The sequence below is a fragment of the Oryctolagus cuniculus genome, chromosome 2, assembly GCF_051225735.1.
Source record: "Oryctolagus cuniculus isolate XC-2025 breed Fujian yellow rabbit chromosome 2, ASM5122573v1, whole genome shotgun sequence".
Classification (NCBI taxonomy): domain Eukaryota; kingdom Metazoa; phylum Chordata; class Mammalia; order Lagomorpha; family Leporidae; genus Oryctolagus; species Oryctolagus cuniculus.
Window position 1 is genome coordinate 23,485,901 of NC_142868.1, and position 11,709 is coordinate 23,497,609.

The 11,709-nt window shown below is 36.5% G+C and overlaps 1 non-coding gene across 1 annotated transcript; it reads left to right on the forward strand.

Moving 5' to 3' along the window:
- Window positions 1-11,260: 11,260 nt before the first annotated feature.
- On the forward strand, window positions 11,261-11,364 carry LOC127490420 (U6 spliceosomal RNA). Its single transcript, XR_007918376.1, has one exon. It is a non-coding gene; the product is annotated as a U6 spliceosomal RNA (small nuclear RNA).
- The last annotated feature ends 345 nt before the right edge of the window (window positions 11,365-11,709 follow it).

Below are 11,709 nucleotides of genomic sequence, written 5' to 3' on the forward strand. Positions count from 1 at the left end.
CAAGAGTGTGGCTCCCTACAGTACATGTGGGAGACTGGGATTGAGCTCCTGATTCTTTACTTCAACCTGGTCCCACCCTGGCTGCTGAGGGCACATGTGCAGTGAACCAGTATGTGGGATATCTTTCATGTCCTCCATCATGCTGCCTTTCAAATAAAATTAAAATGAGCAAATCAAAATTGAAAGAATATATTTGTTAGAAGAAATAAGGAGTGGAGGATGAAAGGAAAGAAGAGGAAAGAAATAGAGGGGGAAGAATTTGAATCATAAAGACACTGATCACATCTTCCTGTTATAGGAATGTGATGTTGAGAGCTGGGCATATAAAATAGATGAACTCAAAAGGCTTCCATAGCCTTGGCAACTCAGGACTAGAGCCTAGGGAGATTACTGACGCCATAAGCAAGAGTGTCAAATTGTTAAGTCAACAACAGGAGTCACTGTGTACTTACTGCTCAAGTGGAATCTGTCCTTAATGTATTGTCCAATGTGAAGTAATGCTATAACTAGTACTGAAACAGTATTTTACATTTTGTTTTTCTGTGTGGGTGCAAACTGATGAAATCTTTACTTAATATATGCTAAATCAATCTTCTGTATATAAAGAGAATTGAAAATGAATCTTGATGTGAATGGAATAGGAGAGGGAGCGGGAGATGAGAGGGGTGCGGGTTGGAGGGAAATTTTGGAAATTTATATTTACTAAATAAAAGTTAAAAAAAAAGAAAATAGATGAAAGGGAAGCTCAAGGCAAGATCCTGAAGAGCAGTTATAGACCTTTTACTGTTGCTTTATCTTTTTAATTCTTTAATCTCTTGAGTGGGCCACAAGCAGATTACAAAGAGAGTAATCAATCTTTTATTTTTCTTTTCTCCAATTGACAACTGTGGTAGGAGATGATTTCTGAAAATGAAATATGTTTCAGGTGGAGGTCATATTAGTCAATAATAGTAATAATATTTGTACTATAGCTCATAATATCTATAATACCTTTGCAGACATATACATGTGAAGTAATCTATGCTAAGTGTTGGCACAATCTGTGCGTATGACACCAGTCTCCAGAAATCATTGCTTCCCTCATGCCAGTTCATTTTTTTTTCTTTCTGGAAAATGCAGGGTGCGATTCTCCGCTTCTGTACTGCATTTCACTGGACTAATGCACATGGGTTAAACAGGACTGAAGTTTCAGTGAGCACAGCTATGAAAGCTAACAGGTTTTGGTTGCATGTAGCAATCGTGCTCCTCTGGGAGAAAAATCATAAAATCAAAAATGCTCAGAGGATTCTAACTTCTCCCAGGAGGGTTGGCTCACACTTAGAGAAGTCCCTAGGGTGAAGGGAGTTTAAAGGAATGCCTCTTAACCTCTGCTTTCACTCACAATGCAGTTTTACCTCTGGCTTTTCTGTGAGTACTGTACATGTCATTTGACTGACCACCACCAGGTAGGTAACACTCCCTTCTGATTGTGTAATTCCAAATTCTATATATGAATGAAAGTAATATCATAAACTAAATGATTGTTGTGATTGTCTAAATAAATTCTGGTGGACAGTTGAAAAATCCACATTTTTCAATAACCAGCTTCCAATATATTAAGTCATATAATTTTTTCCCTAAGTTGTAATCTTTATTTCAACTAGTTTCATTAGACATACACTGACATAAATAAAGAGTGCTGGGGTACAGGTACTTCTGCTCACTGCTGTAGGAGAGATGATATGTGAGATATGGATGTTGGTGAAATTCATGTGTTTCTATACAAAAAAACAGGGTGCAGAGTAATCAAACACCTGCAGTCAGGAACTAGAAAATTGTTGGCTTTATGAGTTAAGCAAAAATGATGATTGAAGTGCCAAAAACCAAGTAGTCATCTCCAGCAGGAATAAAAGACACACCTCTACTAAATGGGTCAGGTATCTAGAACAATCCTTTTAGATTGTTGTTCCTAAAATATATTCCAGAAGCCTGAAATATTTTCAGTGGACTGAGATCTGTCCCTACACAGAAGTACTCATGGATGTGGTGTTAGACCATTTTCAGGTCAGTTATTGTAATATAGGTCTTTGTTTTATAGTTGAAGTAATAATAAAACTCTGCTTAAAATCACAGTGAATCTACTCGTACATAATCTCCAGGAGAGCAGGTACGTGGTCGGTTTGGTTTACTGCCATAACCTGAAGGCATAGCACAGAACCCGGCATATGATGTGAAGCTAATACATGGATGTTAAAAAATAACTTTGCCAGGAATAAGATTCTTATATAAAAGCATTTACTTGGTGAAGCAGCGGATTAAAGCCCTGGCCTGAAGTGCCGGCATCCCATATGGGCGCTGGTTCTAGTCCCGGCTGCTCCTCTTCACATCCAGCTCTCTGCTGTGGCCTGGGATAGCAGTAGAAGATGTTCCAAGTCCTTGAGCCTCTGTACCTGCATCGTTGGCTCAGAAGAAGCTCCTGCCTCCTGGTTTCAGTTCGGTGCAGCTCTTGCCATCATGGTTATCTGGGGAGTGAACCAGCAGATGGAAGACCTCTCTCTGTCTCTACCTCTCTCTGTAATTCTGTCTTTCAAATAAATAAAATAAATCTTTAAAAAAAATAAAAAAGCATTTACTCAAATAACCTGGCGAATATTTGGGGTGATTTATATCCTAAAATATATACTTGAATCATCATTTAAAACAGCTTATAACATCATTCACTATAATTATTTTATAATTTAAAAGTATTTACTTGGGCAGGAATGTGAAACACTTATTTAGAAACTTCTTGGGATGCCTGCATCCCATATTAGAGTGTCTGTGTTGAAGTCCCAGTTCTTCCCCTGCTATTAATGTGTTTCTATACACATTAATATTAATGTGTATATATACACATTAGTGTATATATACATATACATACAAATATACATATATACATTGTATATGTATATATACACTAATGTGTATATATACACAAAGTATATATAACATTAATATTAATTCTATACATATTAATATTAATGTTATTTGATAGTGTGCACCCTGCAAGGCAACAGATGATGATTCAAGTGTGGTTCCCTCCTATCGAAATAGGAGACCCAGGCTGGCCCAGCCCCTGCTTTGAAGGCATCTAGGGAGACATCTATCTGTCTCAAATTGGTAAAAATTAATTAAATAATTGAGAATACTTTCATCATGTTTCTTCTTGAGTTATTTTTTAAGGTGCTATGATGACTGTAAAAGAAATATTAAATATGTTGTTTCAGGATGTAGTTTATACTATAATTATTAAACAAAGGATGAAACTTATAAAGAAATAGTTTAATAAATAAAGACTATAGTTATTAATATGTGCTTAATGTAAATTATGATTATGTATACAACAATTTCATATTTATCCTCCCTTAATCTCTCGACATTTTAAATGCATGTCCTTTACTTACATTGAATCCCCCCACCAAAGAAGAAAACCAAAATCTGCTTATTCTCAATAGACCCTTCCCTGCCCCCACCTCTCTCTGAATACCCAATTTTATGTCTGCTTTAAAATCTAGTATTTGCTCAGCGTAGTCATCACCTCATCTCCAATTCTTTCCTCACTTCCCATTGTTTCGTGCTCCATCAAGACTTTCAACGTTTGAATTCAAGGGCTCCCTCTCTGTTCACATCCTATTTCGTCATTCGGTGACTTTTTTTTTTTTTTTTTGACAGGCAGAGTGGACAGTGAGAGAGAGAGACAGAGAGAAAGGTCTTCCTTTGCCCTTGGTTCACCCTCCAATGGCCGCCACGGCTGGCGTGCTGCAGCCGGTGCACCGCGCTGATCCGATGGCAGGAGCCAGGTGCTTCTCCTGGTCTCCCACGGGGTGCAGGGCCCAAGCACTTGGGCCATCCTCCACTGCCCTCCCTGGCCACAGCAGAGAGCTGGCCTGGAAGAGGGGCAACGGGGACAGAATCCGGCGCCCCGACCGGGACTAGAACCTGGTGTGCCGGCGCCGCTAGGCGGAGGATTAGCCTAGTGAGCTGCTGCGCCGGCCATTCTGTGACTTTTAACAACATTCTCCTCTGAGTAACTGAAATTGTTCTTTCCATGATTCTTCCTGGGAGCAGATCCGATGCTGAGTGTTCATCTACTCTGGGCTCCTTTCTCCCCTCTTGTTGGATGCTTTGTCTTATGTATGGATGTTCCCTGGAAACATGGTCTTCCTAGTAAGTGGCCTCTGTCTAGACATCAATGGGGGTAAGGTTTCTAAGTCTTTGACTTAAAATGCCACCCCTTACTATCCCTCAGCCCACCACAAGCACTCCCTGCTTATTTGATGAATCCAGCTGGCAGAACTATTGGTTTACTTGTTGTTTTCAGCTCTCATTAGGTAATTCCAAGTCATCTACGTGACTGAAGAAACAAAGCTGTTTTATCAAAGGACTCCCTGAGCAACCTACTGAATAAAGAGGAAGAAAAAAGAGCAGGAGAAAAATAAACAGTAAAGAATAAATTGAAGAGTAGAAAGCCTTATTCAGTCTATCCTGTGTTTTTAATAGCTTTGTTTGCTTGTTTATGTTTGTAAAATTGTAAGGAAAAGCAACAAGTATTGTTTACAATGGTAATAATTTCTTAAATATTTTAACTGTGCACATTCTGCCAAAAGGCATTGTCAGTTCTTAAAGGATGAAAACAAAACCCCACTATTATTAGAGCAAATAATATAGAGAAAAGGATGCATTCTAGAATTTTCTTGAAAAAAAACAACACACACAAATGCCTGCCCATGACTTGTTCATTGTTCCTACAATTTGATCTGTTTTACTAGATTCATGAATCCTTAATTAAGCCTGCATTCACAGAAAAGTAATATTTGCTGAATCTAATTATTTCTTGGCTTGAAACAACTTAGAAAAAAATTTGCTTCCTCTTTCTGGCTTCTGCCTGAACTTCAGCCTTATTACACAGTCAAAAGCTCTGCTTTGTGCTTCAAATAGATCTCTCTCACCTACGCCTGCCTTCTCTGTCCCTGTGTCCCTGGCTTACTTCAGTCCACTCAGTGTTCATCCAGAGCTCGGCCTCCAGCCCCTGCTTGGCAGTGGTCTGCTCTTATCACAGCTTCCTAGGGCAGCTCCCAGCTTTTCTTCCTCCTGCTTCACACAGCTACCTCCTTGCACATTTGTCTTTTCTTGGAGTATGAATACTTGGAACTGATGCCTAGAAGCAGGCGCTAGGATGAATGATAATACACATCCGATAGGTGTGCATTATAGTCCAATGTGATGGTCACATGGAAAGTTGTTCTGTTTTGTAAAGGCCATCAGGAGAGATTGTGCTGTCATATTTAGATGCCAAGAGTGAGATAAAAGGAGATAGTACATGCATGGCTTTACCATAGCTCTTTATCTCCTGGAATATCTGCTTAACTTACCCCTTCATCTATTTCTAGTATTTGCTCAAATATCAATTTCTCAATGAAACCTGCTCAGAATTCCATGTCTGGTGTTTCAACTCTCCCTAGTTATTGTTTCTGTCATTCTGAATCATTATTTCCTTGTACAACTTTTGTTTATTTTCCCTACAGGACTTAAAACCTGATCACATATTGGATAATATATCCCACTTTTTATTTCATTTTTAATTTTTTAAAGAATTATTTTTTATTTATTTGAAAGACAGAGTTACAGAGAGAGAGGAGAGGCAGAGAAAGGTCTTCCATCCACTGGTTCACTCCCCAGATGGCCACAACAGCCAGAGCTGGGCCGATCAGAAGCCACGAGCTTCCTCCAGGTCTCCCATGCAGGTGCAGGGGCCCAAGGACTTGTGCCGTCTTCTGCTGCTTTCCCAGGCCATAGCAGAGAGCTGGATCGGAAGTGGAGCAGCCAGGACTAGAACCGGTCCCCATATGGGATGCCGGTTCTTCAGGCCAAGGCTTTAGCCTACTGTGCCACAGCTCCAGCCCCTCATTTTTAATTTTTAATTATAAAACTTATCTCCTATAGAGCAGACACTTGTCGCATTGGATTGCAAAATAAGACCCTGGTCAATAAATGGGGCATTTGAAAAATAGTCAATGAATGATTGAAAGGAAGAGAGGGAGGCAGCAAAGGATTACACAGATAAGCCAGATGAATGATTTTCCTTTCTCTGCAAAGATAATGCATATGGATTTTGGTTCACTTCAACAAGAATGTGCTGAATACCAATATGATTTATATGTTACTAAGTATTATGTACATAGACAATGGGATGTGTATCCTCAGGAGCTTGTTTTAATGATTGTGGAATATCTGTATTACCAACTCCATATAGTGCAGTAAAAGATTATAAAGATGGAATATTGTCTTATGGGAATGCTATGAAATATTTGCACTTTAATCCATGCTGGTTGATTCTAGGTATTGTAGTAGTTGAAATGAACGTGATGTGGGCAGCGCACATTACAGGCAAGGGAGACTGTTAGGTGGATCATGCAGTAGTCAGGTGAAGGAAGATAAGTGCTTGAATTAGAGTAGTGATAATGATAACTGGGAGGCAGGGACAGATGTGTCCAGCACCTAAGAAGTAGTGTCAGAAGAACAGGGTTAATGATTGAGGTTAGGATATTTGCTTAGGATGAGGCATGAGTTTAACAATAAGCAAATTACATCTATTCCTCATTAAGACAGCTACTATTTAATACTGTTGCAAGAGAGTAGAAGGGATAAATATAACCTGGTGACCAACACCAATGCATCAGGGAGGAGATAATACAGAGAAATCTCAATTTGGACTATTTTTGGTGTCTCTGGCCACTGAAAGTTAATTGATACTAGCAAAAAGAGCTTTGAGGATGCAGTGGGGAGAAGTTCCAGCTCGAAACATGAACAATTATTCAGTTTTCTATTTCAAAATTAATTATTTAGTACACTCTAGGACAAATCATTAAAAGTTCAAAATTTCTGGACTGCTAACACAGAGGAATATGCTAATTGACCCTACATTCCATGGGACCAAGGACCGAGAGAAAGTAATGAAGAAAAAAGCATAAAAATTGTTGCACTTATTTGAGACAAGAAAGTCCACAAAAGCTTCAAAATATTAACTTCTGTGATTTAACAAATATTGATTAATTACACAGTGATTAATTAACTACTCCACAGAGTTGAGGACATTGCCTTGTTTACTTCTCTACCTCTAGAGTCTAGGCGGGGATGGACAGTGGTAGGTCCTTGATATTTTTTTTCCAATGGCACAACACATGAATGAAGAGGAAAATTACTAATGAGATTTATTTTGGAACCAGAGAGATTTGTCTTAAATCCTTCATCTACCACCTACTAGTTGAAAAAGCTATTTTATTTTCTAAGCTTCACTCTTCATATGTAAAATAGGAGTGATAATAGCTCTAGCTAACAGGGTTGTTGACATTTACAAATAATAATCAGTTATTATTTAAAACACTTAGCATAGTGCCCAGTATGGAGTGTGTGTACAATAAAGTTAGTAATTATTATTATACTCAAGTTTGTGTGCTGGTGGATTTTAAGCCATAAATAAATTTGAATTCTTAGGGCAGGCATTAAAGACAGCTATCATTGTGTTCTTAGTAAGGCAGAGAGCAAATTCATTTACTGGGGTCAGCTCTGTTTTGCAACTATTTCATTCACTTGGCACATATTTCAACATATTTTTAAAACTGTCCACACAAATACTCAACTTCATTTTCCTCATTCCTTTTTTCTGTATTTTTACTTCTATAAATCAAGGATAAAATACATTCCATATAATGAAAGGCTTAAATTTGAAATTACTTCCTATATAGTAGAAAATGCTAAACACTGACTATTCACTTTTCAAATATCTTATCCTTTTGGAGAATGTTATTGAATTATATTTATGCAAAAAATATATTAAGTAGAGACCAGTGTCCTCTTTCAATCCAGCTCCCTGGTAATGGTCTGAGAAAGTAGTGGGAGACGGCCCAAGTGTTTGGGCCCCTGCACTCACGTGGGAGAAATGGAAAAACTCCTGGCTCTTGGCTTCAGATCAGCCCAGCTCCAGTTGCAGCCATTTGGGGAGTGAACCATCGGATGGAAGAACTCTCTCTGTCTCTCTTGTCTCTATAACTCTGCCTCTCAAATAAATAAGTAAACCATTTAAAAAAAGAGGGAGATTTGGTAAAGGGAACAAACCTAACAATCAAAATTAAATTATGAGATGAGTTTACCTTATTCATACTTCTGATCCAGGAATTAGTGTTTGGTGAGACACATATGCAACCTACACTAGTTAAATGTCAAATATATAGCCTTTAGCTAATAGTTGCAGATGATAGCTAATGGTTACAAGCTTTTCTGTCCAACTAACAAATTATGCACAAATCCATCTAACTGGACTCTTTGGTGGAATGAATACTAATAATTATTTGACTCTTGGTAATAGCTACCTGAGTAAATACTAAATATTGATGGGCAATTGTTGCTTTGTTTTGGGCAAAAACAAACAAGAAAATAAACTGACATGATTTACTAGAAACAGACACAAAGAACATAAAATTTTCATAGAATACTTTAGAAAGACTTTTATAAGTTAAATAGACTTGGATAATTACCTGTGTTAAGACAATTTTACCTAAAGACAGAATTTTCCTGAAACAGAAGTTTCCATAAATTTCCTTTACACAGTATGGATTATTGATTTATAAAGTATAACTTCAGCAGTTCTTCTAGAACATTTTTTGACAGTTTTTGTCAAGAATTCTAAGCAAGTTTACTAAAGCCATGGAAGGATTTTGTAGCAGTTTAATGTTCTTAGTTCCTACTAAGTCTACAATTGCACAAAGGGAAACAAATTATCCCTCTTTTAGACTATATGATAGTCTTTTCTTCTAGACAGAGGTTAAGGATTAAAATACTTTTCAACAAAGAAAAACTAAGGATAAATCCTATTTGTTTCTTTTTTTGTTTATAAATAGAAAATTTGATGAGAAAATTGGAAGCAAATTTGTTGATATAATCCATTCCAATTTCTGGTGAGATATCATCAAGCCAAACGTGCTTATATATTTAACATATATCATCACATAAAATACCTTGTTCAATACCCTTAAAATTAATAATAATGAACTTTCAGGGGCCAGAGCAGTAGGTTAATGCCCTGGCCTGAAGTGCCAGAATCCCATATGGGTGCTGGTTCTAGACCTGGCTGCTCCACTTCTGATCCAGCTCTTTGTTATGGCCTGGGAAAGCAGTAGAAGATGGCCCAAGTCATTGGGCTCCTGCATCCACGTGGGAGACCTGGAAGAAGCTCCTGGCTCCTGGTTTCGAATCGGTGCAGCTCTGGCTGTTGCAGCCAGTTGGGGAGTGAACCATCGGACGCAAGACCTCTTTCTCTCTCTGCCTCTTCTCTCTCTGTGTAACCTTGACTTTCAAATAAATAAATAAATCATTAAAATTAATAATAATAATTAGTTTTTGATTAGTTGAAGGTGCCAATACCCATGTTGCAATATGTATATGCTTATAGGTACAGTAAGTATAGTAAGTAATGTAAGTATAGTAAGTAATGTATGAGTATGTCTAAGTGTATATATGTATTTTTGTATGTAACCAAAATGAAAGTGTAAATGAGAATCAAAAGCAAATACCAAATAAAATGCTATAATTTTATAAAATCTATAAATTTATGATTGAAAATATGCTATATATGTAATATATTGGTGTAAAACATGTAATTCATATGTAATACACATATACACACAAATAATGCTCAGGTTATGTCCTCAGAAAGTTTATAGTGAAGAGTGCAAAACATCTGGGAACAACTTTCTAGGAAGAAGTGAGTTTTAGTCTAGAAAGTAAAGATCTAGAAAAATAATTCAATTCACTTATTTTAGAAGTTCATAGGGAAATATCCCATGTGTGTGTCTCATTTTCAGGTTGTTTCTTAGAACAGCATTTACTGACTCAGGACTTTGATATAACATATACTTTCACTTTGTTCTTTGAGGAATACATTTCTCTTAGAATTTAGCTATTTTAATTATACCTAGTATAAATTTTAGGCACTTGAAAAATGAGTTTATCAACTACTGGGATGAAGCCTCATACAAAACTTAAAAAAGTTTTATAGTGTAATTATCTAGTTGGAGTTTCAATTTTTCTAATATGCTTGTACTATATAGTAAAACAAAAGAATACAGAATGTGAAGTTACTTTAGGAAGTTCACAGAAATCATGCATTATGAAAAAAACTACGCATGAATTTCAAATATGTTGAACTAGAAGAAACCTCTTTTAATTCTATTCTCCATGAACTTTTAAAAATACCTTTACCTGAGATTTAGGAAAACTAAATCAATCAGCATTTCCAGGGTGAAGAGTTTGAAATTCAGCAAGTTTCTGTACTTCCCCTGAAGTAATACTGATGAATAGCTAGGTTTTAGAAGCACTGATGTGATAAGACTTTCATTAGCAGACCTGGCAACTTAACACAATGCGATCACTACCTATTTGTATCAGCTTAAGAAATCTCCTTTAGAGAGTGGTTCTTAGTTTACCTATAAATGAGAGTAATGGATGAAAAACAGCCTTCAGATATTTTTCAACACTTACTTGGGAGATAAAACAATTTTTGGTATCATAACACACTTTTTTTTAAAAAAAAGAATATTTATTATTTAAAGGCAGAGTTACAGAGAGAGGAGAGACAGAGAATGGTTTTCTATCTACTGGTTCACTCCCCAAATGGCTGCAACAGCTGGAACTGGGTCAATCTGAAGCCAGGAGCCAGGAGCTTCTTCTGGGACTTGCACATGGGTGCAGGGGCCTGAAGACTTGGGCCATCCTCCCCTGCTTTCCCAGGTACATTATCAAGAAGCTGGATCAGAAGTAGAGCAGCTGGGACACAAACTGGGACCTAGGTGGGATACTGGTGTCACAGGCAGTATCTTACCTGCTAGGCCACAATGCCAGGCCCTCATAACACACATTTAAAAATGAATTAGAATAGATTAAAAAAGGACATATCACATGGTTTCAAACATGTTAAAGGTAACCACTGCATCATGATACTTTGTTTTGATTATGTCCCTGTAATGTAGCCAGGAATGTGATGTAAAATACAATTTTTACATTGAGTTATGACAGCATTTTGGAAAACATTGGACTGGATTTTTAAAATTCTTTTAAAAAATTTTAAACGTTTTAAATTCAGTGTCTCTGTGAATTATATCAAGTGCAGTATGAACAAAGTATTTACAGAAAACAAAAATCTATATATCTTCATTTTTATATATGCTACAAATTAAGATATCAAGTAGTGCTTGCTTTGGGAGTACATATTTTAAAATTGGAACAATACAGAGATTAGCATGTCACCTAAGCAAGGATGATAAGCAAATTCTTGAAGCATTTCATAAAAAAATAGATAAATCAAGTAGAACCCTGAAAAACTAACACGATTTAAATAAAGTTGCTTGATCCAAGATCAATATATTTTTATACTAGAAACAATAATTTTTAAAATGTAGGGAATAAATAGAGTCCATTGTATTAAAAAATGAAATATAAAGCATTCAAAATATTATATATTATTTTAAAAATGTTTTAAATAGACAAATAGGAAGAAAAAGAATGAAAATAAGAAAAAAGATGAAAATGTCTACTTCTAAATGATATTACAATATCAGAAAACAAATCAGCAGAATAGAAAGGAAATACATTAACATACATATACAAATAAACAAGGATATATGTATATGAGTTAAT